General features: G+C 37.3%; 1 protein-coding gene across 1 annotated transcript in view; it reads right to left on the reverse strand.

Annotated features, from left to right (window-relative positions):
• SH2D4B (SH2 domain containing 4B) overlaps positions 1-12,858 on the reverse strand; it is a 71,143-nt gene that overhangs the window by 7,610 nt on the left and 50,675 nt on the right. The window lies entirely within an intron of this gene.

Here is a 12,858-nt window from a genome sequence, read left to right on the forward strand (position 1 = left end):
ATTTGAACCTGAAATAGCTTGCTGATATTTGTGATTGTATTTCTACGCTTCTGACTTTGGAATGTTTTAACAGGTCCTAAGGAATGTAAACTATGCCAGCACTTGAAGAAAAAGCATTTTGCTGGGGTTTACTTTACACAAAAACTTCCTTCAGATGCATATAGATAAACTGGAGCAAAAATAAACTGGGCAGCCTGGTCTGGTGCTTGGCAATCCTGCCCACAGCAGGCGGGTGGAAACTAGATGATCTTTGAGGTCCTTTTCAACCCAGGCCATTCTGTGATTCTATGATTGTATGAAACCAAATCCTGCAGCTATCAGAACTGTTAACAGAGATGAACTTATTAGGTTATTTGCTCACAGGTTTGCTTTTCTAGAAAATGCTGTTACAAAAGAGAACAAGAAACAAAGATTGCACTCCTTTTAGGCTTAAGTTCAGAGTAATATTCTCCTTCAATTAATGTATCCGTAGCCATGAACTAAACGGAGTACAAACTCAAAGAAGTGAATATTGGATACATTAATCATAGTTGAGCTAGTGTTTATGTTCATAAAGAACAATAATGAGTTATGCACCTTGCTCTAGAACAAGAGAAGACAAAGTTTTGTGAGGCTTCTTGCAGTACATAGCTGTCATCCTCTGGTTTTATGCTGCTTTTTCCTTCCTGAGCCAACCTAACTTTCTAGAAAGTATGTCAGGGAAAAAACTCTCAATATCCTGGTCACCAACTAATTGTTTTTTACATTCCCCCTCCCTGAATTCATTCCTTTGCTCTATGACAAACCTATTAATCAGGACAAAAGAAGGATTACAAATTCAGATTTTCAGAGTAAGCAAAAGAGAAAGTTGAACAACAGCAGAGCTTTCAACTCTCCCATTTTATTCCTCTGTGCTGGAAACACCCTCATCACTTTTTTCCTTTCTGGTCCTAGGATATAGCACTGATGTTGCTGGTAGTTTTGCTTGCAAACAGGGTAGAACAGATAAACCCTGAAGTACAATGCAAAAGGTGTGATAAGAAACATGTCTTACTATCCACATAGAGAGTTTGGTTCCAATTTGTCTGATAGGCCTAGAGGACAATAAGCTCATGTCTCATAATTATCTGTAAAATACCAGATGCTCACTTTAATCAGGAACAGATGTTGAGTTAGGCCATCCTGGATGCAAACAGGACATAAATGTAAATAAATAATATATGTACATGTTCCAAAGTTACTTTCTATGAAACTAAATACATAAATATTACAATACAAATTATATTTAAGGGAACTGGTTGTCATTATATAACACTGCACACATCCCAGTGAACATTCCATGGAGTTTAAGTGCTGAAAACCACACTGTTTTTTAGTGTATTAATAAGCATATCTCAGGAACCGACAGTTTGTACAAAGCAGAGCCTACCTGAAAGACCAAACTGTGGAATGCTCTAATTAAGCCCCTATAGAAAGTGATTACTCTGGGAGGTGTGGAAAGCGACTGAGGAGATTTGGACCCTAAAAGCGAGCACTGTGCACTATTAAGGAAGACAGAAAAGTTCTTCCTCGTTCCATTTTTGTCTACCTTGAGGCAATTCATTTATGTTACAGTTTTATTGGTGCAGTGCTGACAATGATGACAAGGGCTCAGGCCCAGAGGGACTCAGAGGTCTCAAATGAAATATCATCAGTACTGAAAATGAATGTATACGTACGTGCTCTGCTGAATAAAGTACAAAACTTTTTTTTTTTTTTTCTGGAGGATATTACATCATTTTTACACCTGCCACGCAAAATAAGCAGTAAACATGCAAACATATGCACTTGTTAAGAAACAGCATGCAACTGCTCTGTCATCAGTGTCAATTACTACACTTTGGAATACAAAAAACAGATTTACTGGGAGAAATCTAAGATGAATTGTTAAAAGTAACTCCCAAACTCTGCTCAGATGATAAGACAGAAGAAGTGTGAATCCATATAATGCAGCATACTATGCAGAGCCATATACCAGGTGCCATATGCCACGAAATCCTACTCTATGTTAAGGCAAAAATCCAGTTTTTAAACTGACCTAATTTGAATACACAAAGAAAGATTTTTATTGCTATTACAATGCCTACTTCCCCGTACAATCTTTCCTAGAAACAAATTTAGATGAGATATACACCGTAATGAGTTCACAGCGTTCAATGGTGCAGGAAAGAACAAGCAGTTCCGTCAGCAACAAATGGCATATTAGTTCCAATAACCAATATTTATACAGCAATCCTAGGTAAAAAACACACTGCTAACTTTGGGGATAGGAACTGGGTGATGTTACAATTATCCCTATCTAAGGCTCAGCTGTGTATGAAACGTTATACAGCTCTGATGAGGAATGAGTTGGCCTAGGCAATTTCACAGCTACAAAAAATAGTTTATAAAAATCACAACAAAAAATGATTTGCATTATATGGTGAACAGCAGTCTCAGGATATTTGTAGGCTTTGAATGATTATGACTATCAAGTATGCAATATTAAATTCTTTTAGCATCAATTAGTTTAATACCAAACAATCTGTTCATCCACTCTCAGCTCCCACCAGTAGAGCTAAAGCATTGCAGACTTCCACATGATGCTATCTTCCTTGCCAAAGCATATATTTGTTCTGGGCACTTTATGTCATTGAGTAGGTAAGAAAACCTACATTGCTCACAGCCAATTTCTTTTTTGTTTTATTCTCTTTCCTACTAAAGATAGCGTAATAAACTACCGGCCAGATACTTTCCTCCCTTTGTCTCTCCTGACTCTCAAAAAGCTCAGTTTCCCCCCCCCGACCTTTCTCTCTCTATCTTCCAATTGTTTTATTGTTCTCTGGTTCAATTCAACACTGCGTGGTGATCGCAGCACTGAAAGTCTTCCTCAACACCTTCAAAAATACACTATTCTCGAGACAAGTAGAAAAAGAGTGGCACTGCTCACTCCTGGAGTGGCTTAGAGAAATTAACAACATCTGTGAAACCCTCACATGAACACTTAAAATTGCTTGAACTGAAGTCAAGAAACTTCGGTTTCCCAAGGCTCTGGTAAGAGGTTTAGAATCACCAGTGCTCTTCCTTGTGCAAGTTAGCATATTAAATGGTCTCTGCAAAAGGAAATCACTGTTGATGTGAAAGGTATTTTTTTTCTTTCTAATCCCTGCCAGTCTCATAAAAAAAAAAAAAAAAAAAAGTTCTGTTGGTGTAAAACAGCACTTCTGCATATACTTTCAACTTCTGTAAATAACATTAAGAGAGTTGCATTTATATATGCCAGCTGAAGATTTGGCCCGGAGTAGCAAAATCAGTGCTCTATGCACAACTTTGTAAAATAGACATTGAAAAAAATTACTCATCAATCATCAATATCAGCATTTTAACCCTGAGTGCCCCAACACACACCAGTTAATTTTAATAGAAGTTAGCTACCCAAGTGAAACTCACTCCAGTGCCGCCTTACACGTTTCACCTGTCATTTCAAATAACGTAACTCAGACAATACACGCTACCTATTGTCTACAGCAAACTGCAGAAGAGCAATAGAGTTTTGACAGGGAGAGAATCAAAGGTGTAACTCCTCTTGAAAACATGGAAATCCTAGCAGCTGGCTTGATTTTTAGTCCCTTTTAAATACACTGCATACACTCATCATATTATGCAGACCTACGTGTCCACTTCAAACATTCCAGCGCTGCAATGCTTAAAAACAAACATTTCATGTTTTTAAGGAGAGAATAACATTTTGTAAGATAGATATTTCAAATCATAGAACAGGAAGTTATTAATCATCAGCTGATGTGTTCCTGATTACCAGCTTTCTTTCTATATACAGAGCATATCATAACAATTTGTAGATGATAGGCAAGCCTTAATGATTCTGTTGTAATCATGACTTTTTAATGCCACCAATCCTCCAGAAAAGAAAAAACAACATCCTATTATTTAGAGCATTCTAAGATCACACAACAACTGCAGATTCCATTATTAATTTAGTGGGCGTAGCTGAGAAATTCTGGTGCTGCCTTCAAGTTCGCAGTACACTCATAAGCAAGAAAATACTATTCTGAAGTATTATGCAATGATACTTCAGCTTCCCACTCAGCATTATCCTACACACATCCTTGATCGAAACTCAAGAGAAGAAATACATAAATATTTGTTAAGATAATGCCGTAACAAGAATTAATCCAAACTAAAAAAGCTGATAAAACTTGCCAAGAGGGCAAGACAATGTACTAGTCTCAAATTATTTTTACATTATACAGTTCAAGTCACATCAAGTCCATTGACTGTGAATATGTCTGTGTGATCTAGCAGTGACCTAATACACGTAGGTAACTCCAAAACTAATGTCTCCTATTTATTTCCATGGAAACTACAGCAAATACAAAGAGCGTGATAACACTACTTGAGACAGCAAATTCAGAGCCACAAAACAGAAATTTCAACATAGTCACCACCACTAGCTGTGTGCTTTCACAAGTGATGACCAAAAGCTTGCATGCCACAGTCAAAAAGATCTGCACGGCCATCTGTAATGTGGCTTCTCTCTCACGTTGCTGCTTTCACTGCTGAAACACCTCACTGTGCTCACATCTTGTGTTGTTTGGTCTTCATAAATTTTCAGCAAAAACTGACGAATGTCAGTGGCCGCCATGTTTTTCCACATGGAGAAATTTAATTCCACACCTTCGCTTCATACACCCTTCCATGTCAGAGGCCATTTTGTCGAACTGCCTCTCTGCTGCCATCTGTCACACAGCCATAAAATGGAACGGGATATTGGTCGGAAGGTTCCATCTCTGCTGCCATACCGCCATACTGTCTCTGGCATTGTGGGCCAACACAACAGAAGAGGAGACATGACTTTTGAGATTGCCCTGCTACCACGTGTAATGTCAATAGGGAAACATAATTTGCCCGTAATGATCAATACATCTTTAATATGCTCATATGCATTTATTTAAACAAAGTGGTTGACTGAGACTAGAGGGACAATTAGTACAAACACAGCCCAACAATGCTCATTTCCCTCCTTGCAACAGAAACTATGCATTTACCTGATGAATTCTGTCTTTTCATCCACTTTTTGCTCAGTTTGAATTCACTTCAGTATAAGAGGTTTTATTCCCAGAGCAAAAGCAACACAAATGCAGGCATAAATAAATATTTATGAGAGCATTCATGCCAAAAGTGCTTTCATTACCATTATGAAAAGCATTCTATTTCATGAAAAATTTATTTGTTGAACAATCATGAGTATTTACAGATAATCAATGATTAGGAAAGAAACTTATCCTGTTTATGCAACTTATGAAATCTAACTAGGGAAGGGTGTGATCTATTTCTACACTCAAAATTAGAAAGGAAGATCCAAAACACAGACAGTACTAATATTTCCTTTGTCTTCAGCAGAATAAATCAAAACTCACACGAACTTAAATATTAGTTGGCTATCATCGTATGAATAATTCACATGCTAAAGGTCATATGGACACATGACACCTTGAGCAACTATAAATGACAAATGAGCAAACAGGAAAATATAAGAAATCAGCAGAATAATGTAAAGGACTGCAGTTGTCCAATTATATGGGCAGGTCTAAACGGTACTTTGAGAGAGAATAATTGAATTACATATGAATTTGCTAAGCACTTGCCAATCTTTTCCTTTTCTGAAGCTGAATAAGTGAGCTGGACAGACATACCATGTGGAATAGAATAGTTTTTAATTGAAAAAGAAAAGTTGTGATTTGAGGAGAGGAATTTGTTATAGCTTTTTCTGCCTACACGATCGCAAACATAAAAACATGTAGTCGGATGTAAATAACCAAATTTATGAGTAAAGGCAATTAGTTTTGAAAGAAATCATGAGAAAAGTAAGCTAAAATTTCAGATGGATCCTAATGCATCTGAGATGGTTTTATATGAGCCTACATGGGTTTGTCCGTTCCTAATGTTTACTGAAATCATAGCAGGGTAGACAAAAAGCAACGTACAAGTTTGAAAGAGACTTCTATAAAAAACAGAATTCTCATCTCTTATACTTCTTATAAATATATATCTTTGTTGGCAATATTTTGGTTTAATATTAGCCCCATGTGGTTTAATGCGCTTCCCACTTGGTCTTGTAACTACCCTGCAAATCCATCATAAGAAGCTGTTTACAAAGATGGACTCATTCAAATTTTGAATACAAGAAAAAGAAACAACCTTTGTCACAAATGCTTACAGACCATAAGTGTGAAGAAAATAAAGAGAAAAAAAAAATGGAACATCAATATTGACAAATATCTAGTAGGGCTGAATTTGTATTTCTTTATTCCAAATTACTGCATACATTACACAGCTCACCTAAAGAATTCCAATAGATGCCTTCCATATTAATTTGAGAGTCCCAGATAATTTTAGCAAGCACTTGTGACAGGTAATTTCTATGATCCATGAGTAGATGCAAAGGCATCCCTCTAGCAAGCAAGGTACTACAAAAGCTAAAAAGAAGCATGAAATCTGTTTATTGTGAATATTCAAAGAAAAAACAGTAGACCCATTCATTTCATAAAACTAAAAATTACGGAGTAAGCAAATAACTGTTTAAAATTAAATTATTTAACATGGAGAATACCATAAAAAAATCACTCTTGTGCTTTAAGATGCAACAGTAAAAGGAAAATATTCAGTACCTGAGCCAAGATTATGCATTAAAAAGTAGCACAAAATCATGAAGTAAACTTTGTACCAACGTAAAAGCACTTGAATCTGTTCCCTCAGTAACGACACCAGAAAATGTAGGGATTTTAAAAGGACATATGAGCCATAGCAATGTAACCTCCTTCCTGATAGCGGTAGGATAAGTTCAGTACGTGTACTCTGTGTGTACACAGGGCAAAAAAAAAAAGAAACCTAAGGTAGTCAACAGCTGAAACCATTACAAACCTCACTTTTTTTATTTGGAGCCCATGCTGAATCTGTGCCACAAGTTCCTCAGAAAAATCTCTTGCTCCTTCTGCATAAGAATTCCAGCTGGGTAAAGCTGTCTGACAGTCAGTGGTAGCATACCAGCAGTAGTATAAACCACTGTAAGGAAATACAAGAACAGCTTGCAAGAACACTATTCTATGAAACTAACTGAAGAGGACAGTCATGGATTCTGGAGACCACAACAAACTGAAGATATACACAAGCAACAAACACTAGCTAAGAAGAAAACTGAAGCTGGGGAACTAAGGTCTTGAACACAGTTGTTTTTTTGTTTGTTTGTTTTTTGTATGGTTGATAAATATTGATAAATATTTTTGTATGCTTGATAAGGTGGGACACAAAAGGCTCAAAATAAATGTTCAAATGCATGACAGTAGCTACTAGCTCTGGCCTAGGAAAAGGTCAAACATAAAACTCCTTCAGTCCCTCAGAAATATGAAAAGAATAAAAGCAGGGAAGGTGAAGCGATTGCTTCCCTCAGTGCAAGAACTGAAGCAATAGTTCATGCTCTCAAGAAACGCAGCCTCTATATCACTCAAAGCAAGTTTCCTCTGGTAGCCGTTCGCAGTTCTCTCCCTCGGGTGCAATTCTCTATGTGAACTCTGAAGTTAACTGAACACATTACTGGCATTCGTTGGGAAGGGTACAATTCATCAGAAAAACTGTGAAGTCTACAATGAGTTCTTTATGTTATCCTTGAGACTACCAATGTCACATACAGTTTAAAAAACTTTGTTGCCAGTTATAGTGGCTTGTGGACTGATCTGTAGCTGAAACGGAATAGAACAGAAAGCATGTATGTCACTCAAAAACTAATACCTCCTATTTATTTCCATAAAAACTAGGGAAGCTAAAAAGAGCATAGTAACGCTTTTTGATCAATTGTTGCCTGCAAAGCACTGTTTTATAACATAGTCACCACTATTATCTATGCATTTGCAGCAGCAATGAACAACAGCCTGCGTGCCCCGCTCTTAGGTGACCCACTGTCGCTGCCACCATTTCAGAAACACACCACCTACTGCCTCACTGCGCTCACATCCACAGTTCAGTCCACATAAACGTGAGCAAGCATCAGTGAATGTCAGTAAGTGATATATTTTTCTACATGGAGAAATTCAACGTCACACCTTTGCTTCGGATACACTACCATGTCAGACACCATTTGGTCAGAGCGCTGCTTTGCTTCCATCTGTCACCTGGCATCCAAACATAACCGAATATGGGCAAGAAGGTTCAGCCTCTACTGCCATACCACCAACATCCACGTCTGATGTTGCAGCCCAACATGTTAAAATGGGAAGCATTATTTTCAGAGTAGACCTTATTTGTGCCTAGGTCAAATCTCTGGCATTTACAGTAGAATTAATTAGCTTGCACAATTTAGTATATGCACAAATATTTTCAGCAGTGGGATCTTGCTGTGTACTAACTTATTAAAAAGGTTTAATTTTCTCTTTCTCCTTCCTTTTCAAGTAACTGTTCTTTAAATATGGTACAAAAAAAAAAAAAAAAAAGCCAACAAATAGTGAAAAAAGAAATCAATAGTATTGTGTGAGAAAAGCTATGGCTGAGACATAACAATAGCTCTATCTCTGCTGTTTCAGAACAGAGGCAATAAAGACTGAAAAGCAAAGCAAGAGAGTAAATCAAAGACTGCTGGTAATAGAAACAAAGCTGTTGAAGCCATTCACCATCTGCTGTTAAAACAGAACAAACTCATATGGGACTAGACCTTTAAAAGAGTTCTACTCTCATTTAGGCATCAAAATAAATGTCCAGGTTTTAAAATAATAATAAATAAAATAAAATGCCACACATCATCATATTAACAGTTGAGGTGTTGGTTTTTTTTTCAAAACCTGACCACAAGTGTCACAACAAGAGCTCAAAAGTCCAGGACTGCATAGTTGCTATTAAATGCTTTCCCTACTTTCAGGTAGTGATAATGCAGATATTTATTGTTGTCCTTCATGTTGGTAGTCTGATTTAAGTTCCAGTAAATGGTACAGTGTCCATAACAGTTATCAAACAAGAGTCTATAGGCCTCTGTGCTGATAAGAAAGAAAGACTGGCAATACATCACATAAAGCAAAACCTAAAATATAGGTTGAATGAAATGAAAACCTTCCTGCATGCAAAGAAGAACAACGGGAGGAAAAACTGGGATATACTTAGAAAGTGACTGGTAGAATGAAAATGTTAAGTACACTGGGCATTTCACAGACAGGTTTCTGGTATTCAGTGGTCAGGAAAGGGCCAGACATCTCTGAGTTACAGAGGCAAAGAGAAAAGACATTAGTTAGGAAGCCTCTGCAGACATTTTTCTTTATTCCAGATTCACCACCTTTTCTACTGTGCAAGCTCAGCAGCAATGTATCAAGTAGCATGCCTGAAATAGAGACAAATCCGTACTATGGAAAAGTAAGTGGGAGTTCACTACCCATTCTTCTTCATTGTTCTTCTTTTTAACCATCCTGGTAGATAGACACACAGCATTGGGAAACAACACTTCAGTGAATTTCAGCTACCTCCCCTGTAAGCCTTGCTCAGCATGGACAGCATGTTCTGGGCTACAAACAGATATGTATAGAAAATGAAGGCTCAGAGAAATAATGTGCTTCTGATGGCATGAGATCCCTTCAGGCAAGGATGAGGAATATTAATAACACACTATGCTTTTGAACAAGCTCTCCTTGAAGACTTACGGTGAATAGAACTACCCTTTGCACCTACTTAAAGGAGGAATTCACCAAGAGAAAGTGACATAGGAATAAATAAACAGTACTGATGTTTTGTTTTGTTTTATTACACAGGTTCATCTCTCTGTTCTGTCAGGATCAGTTCTTAAAATAAGGAAAGATCAGATCTCAGAAGCTTCCTTAATTCCCTGAAGCAAAGATTCCTTAAAGCAATTAAAAAGCTACCAAAACTCAGAAGGAAATGAGTACCCTCCACTCCCAGGGATCTTTGAAAATCCTATCTAAATGAGTAATACAGTTATAATGGGTATTTTCCTTCAGATCTACAGAAAAATCAGATGTGCTACATCCATTGTTGCCAGTGTGGCTCAGACTTAATTCCCTATGCACTTTGCTGAAAATATACCCATTAATTGTCTCCTTTAAAGTTCATTCTACATCCAAACTATCAAATACTGTAAAAGCCTTTTATACTCACTGTCAAAATATTTACACCGCATTCACTAACAAGCAGTGCAGCACATAAAAGACAGGCGTTTGCATTACTTGCCTGAATACACCACAGGTATAATAGAGCTATAAATTTGTCTGTTAATGTCTCCTCAAAGCACAGCGCTGGTTTCTTTCTTTCCTTACTTTCAGATCTGCATATACAATGCATTAGCCAAAAGAAAAACAGATTTCAAACTCTGTTCTCTTTGTACAACATTGTTGCCTCTCAGAAAAGAAAAGACAGTACAATAAGGGCATTTAACCTTTTATGTTTCTAAGTTTAACTCAGATATATGTATACATTTGAACTTTTCTGTAGAGATGGGCTGTCCTGCATTTAACTTCTGCTATTAGCCCTTAGTTTTTCTTGTCTTCACAGTTTCTGAAAAGTAGGTCATTTAAAAAAATGGAACAGTTTACCATTCTACTCTCAATGTCTTCTTCAACCATATTCTGTGAGTGCAGTTTACCTACTTATTATCAGTAACTTAATAAAAATCTAGGGGCAAAAATATTTTATTATATATTGCTTACGTTGACCTAAGATGGAAGCCTCAATGGTCTGGTAAAGTGAAGGGAAGATTGATAGCAGGGAATGCCCTCCATAAGCAGTGCAAATATTCTTCATAATGACATTTTTCTCTTTTCTGTTGAGATGACAGGAAAATAGAAGTTTTACAGAAGTTTTTTGAAAGTTTCAAAAAAAAAAGCAAACAAGGAAAAAACACATCCAGGCCTGTATAAAGCAACCGAGACACAGTTGTCAGTTGACATTTCTTGAAAAAACACAGGTCACTGTGAAAGTAACTTTTTACGTGACTAGATAGTGACAGGAAAGGGCAACAAATGGATGGGAGATTTAGAACACATGCCCAGGTGATATTTTTCACAGGGAGGGAAGTGACGTGCTTGAACAGTCTGCCCAGAGAGGCTGTAGACGCCCCATCCCTGCAGGTTTTCAAGATCAGGTTGGATAGTGCCTGGTCTAGTAGGTGGCAAGCCTGTCTGTGGCATAGGGCTTGGAACTAGAGGGTCTTCGAGGTCCCTTCTAACCCAAGCCATTCCATGATTCTATAATTCAAGGACTGTCAGACGAGCCCTTATAGCATGGAAATAAGCATATTCAAGGAGAAGTCTCCAGGTAAGAAACAAGCAGTCTCTGAAAGAATATCAATATGCTAATCCAAACAGGGAACTTTGTTACAAATATTACTCCTGTAGGATACATTCACCTCTTTATCATATAAATGGAACTGTATTTTTATTCCTGTTAGGTGTAAAAAAGCCAACTATACAAACTATCAATAAACTGTGATAGATGCGTGACGTGACTACTGCAAAGTAGATATTAAAACCTTACCGCACCTCTTGAAATATTAAGATTTGTAAAATCAGTAAAGCACACACAGGAATAGCTCACTTGAGCAGCCTGACTAGGCTAGAAACTGTAGGAGGGTAAATACACAAAAAAAATCTGAAGCAAAGAAGCTGATTTAAGTGTTGATCCTGGCTGAGTAATAAAAGAGAAACAGCTCCGCTTTAGTACAACAGTCACTGTTGTGTGTGAAAATTGAAATGCTTGGCAGTTACTTAGTAAGATGGACAATACACACCATACTTTCTCCTGGCAGGCAAAATATCTGCATTCATTTGGTCCTGATCATGCAAACAACAGAGAAAAAAGAAAAGGAAGTTCTAGCTTGTGGGCATCATTTGCAAGCGATTCTTCTTAACCGTATCAGTTACTCACCTCCCATTTAAATCCTCATACTTTGATTTACTGAATTTGAATTTCTGAATTCCAAAAGGATAGAGAAAATCTTCCAATATGCAAATGAAATCTATATCAACGGAAAAGATAAGAAAGCTGGTCTGTGAAAGGATAGGATAAGAGATCAAAAGCCCTCCCAGGATCTGCTTATGTTCTCATAACTCCAGCCATCCTAAGTCCTTGCTCCTCCTGACTACTTGAGGACAGCACAGACATGAGAAAATAAAGAAGATCAAGCTTTTACCACGCCAATTACACAAATGAACTTCACGGTGAGATTTTTTTGCTTGAGTTTTCTGTGAAAAGACAAAGCTAAAGAATTCATTTAAAAAGTAGTCACTTCTTACATAGCTCCTTCCTGGCTTTGTACAACCAATTTTGAAGCAACATTGCCAGATTACATTCCAGAGGTAGACAATACACAAGAGTGGTGCATAGAATAGCACTACTGTTAAATAGCCTTGGCCAGGATGACATCCACACATAGGTGTTTTCAATAAGCTCATTAAGCTGGGAGGTACAGTTCTGAACATGTATAACATTTAGAGAAGTAGGTGAGGCTGGGGGAAATTACTTTTTGCATAAAAAGTTCATTTTAAAAAGAATTTAAAGAAGAAGTAATAAAGAAGTGAGAGCCATTTGCAAGTCAAAATTGTCCATCACTGGAAATTTTGAAGGTTGAAAGCATCAGAATCAGAATTCTGTGCGAGTCCCCTGATGTGGTACATAAGCTGCATTTGGTACCAAGAACTCAAGACATGTGCTCTCTTAGTACGTGTATATTACTGCTTTTTGCAAGTGGAAAACAACAAGCCTGAACAATTGCAAACAAAAAATATGTCTTGTAATTCAAATAGTGAAAACTGTACTGCCATGACTTAGAGCAAAGAGAATGTCTGTAAATGAGGC

This window comes from Gallus gallus, chromosome 6 (assembly GCF_016699485.2).
Source record: "Gallus gallus isolate bGalGal1 chromosome 6, bGalGal1.mat.broiler.GRCg7b, whole genome shotgun sequence".
In the NCBI taxonomy this organism is placed as follows: domain Eukaryota; kingdom Metazoa; phylum Chordata; class Aves; order Galliformes; family Phasianidae; genus Gallus; species Gallus gallus.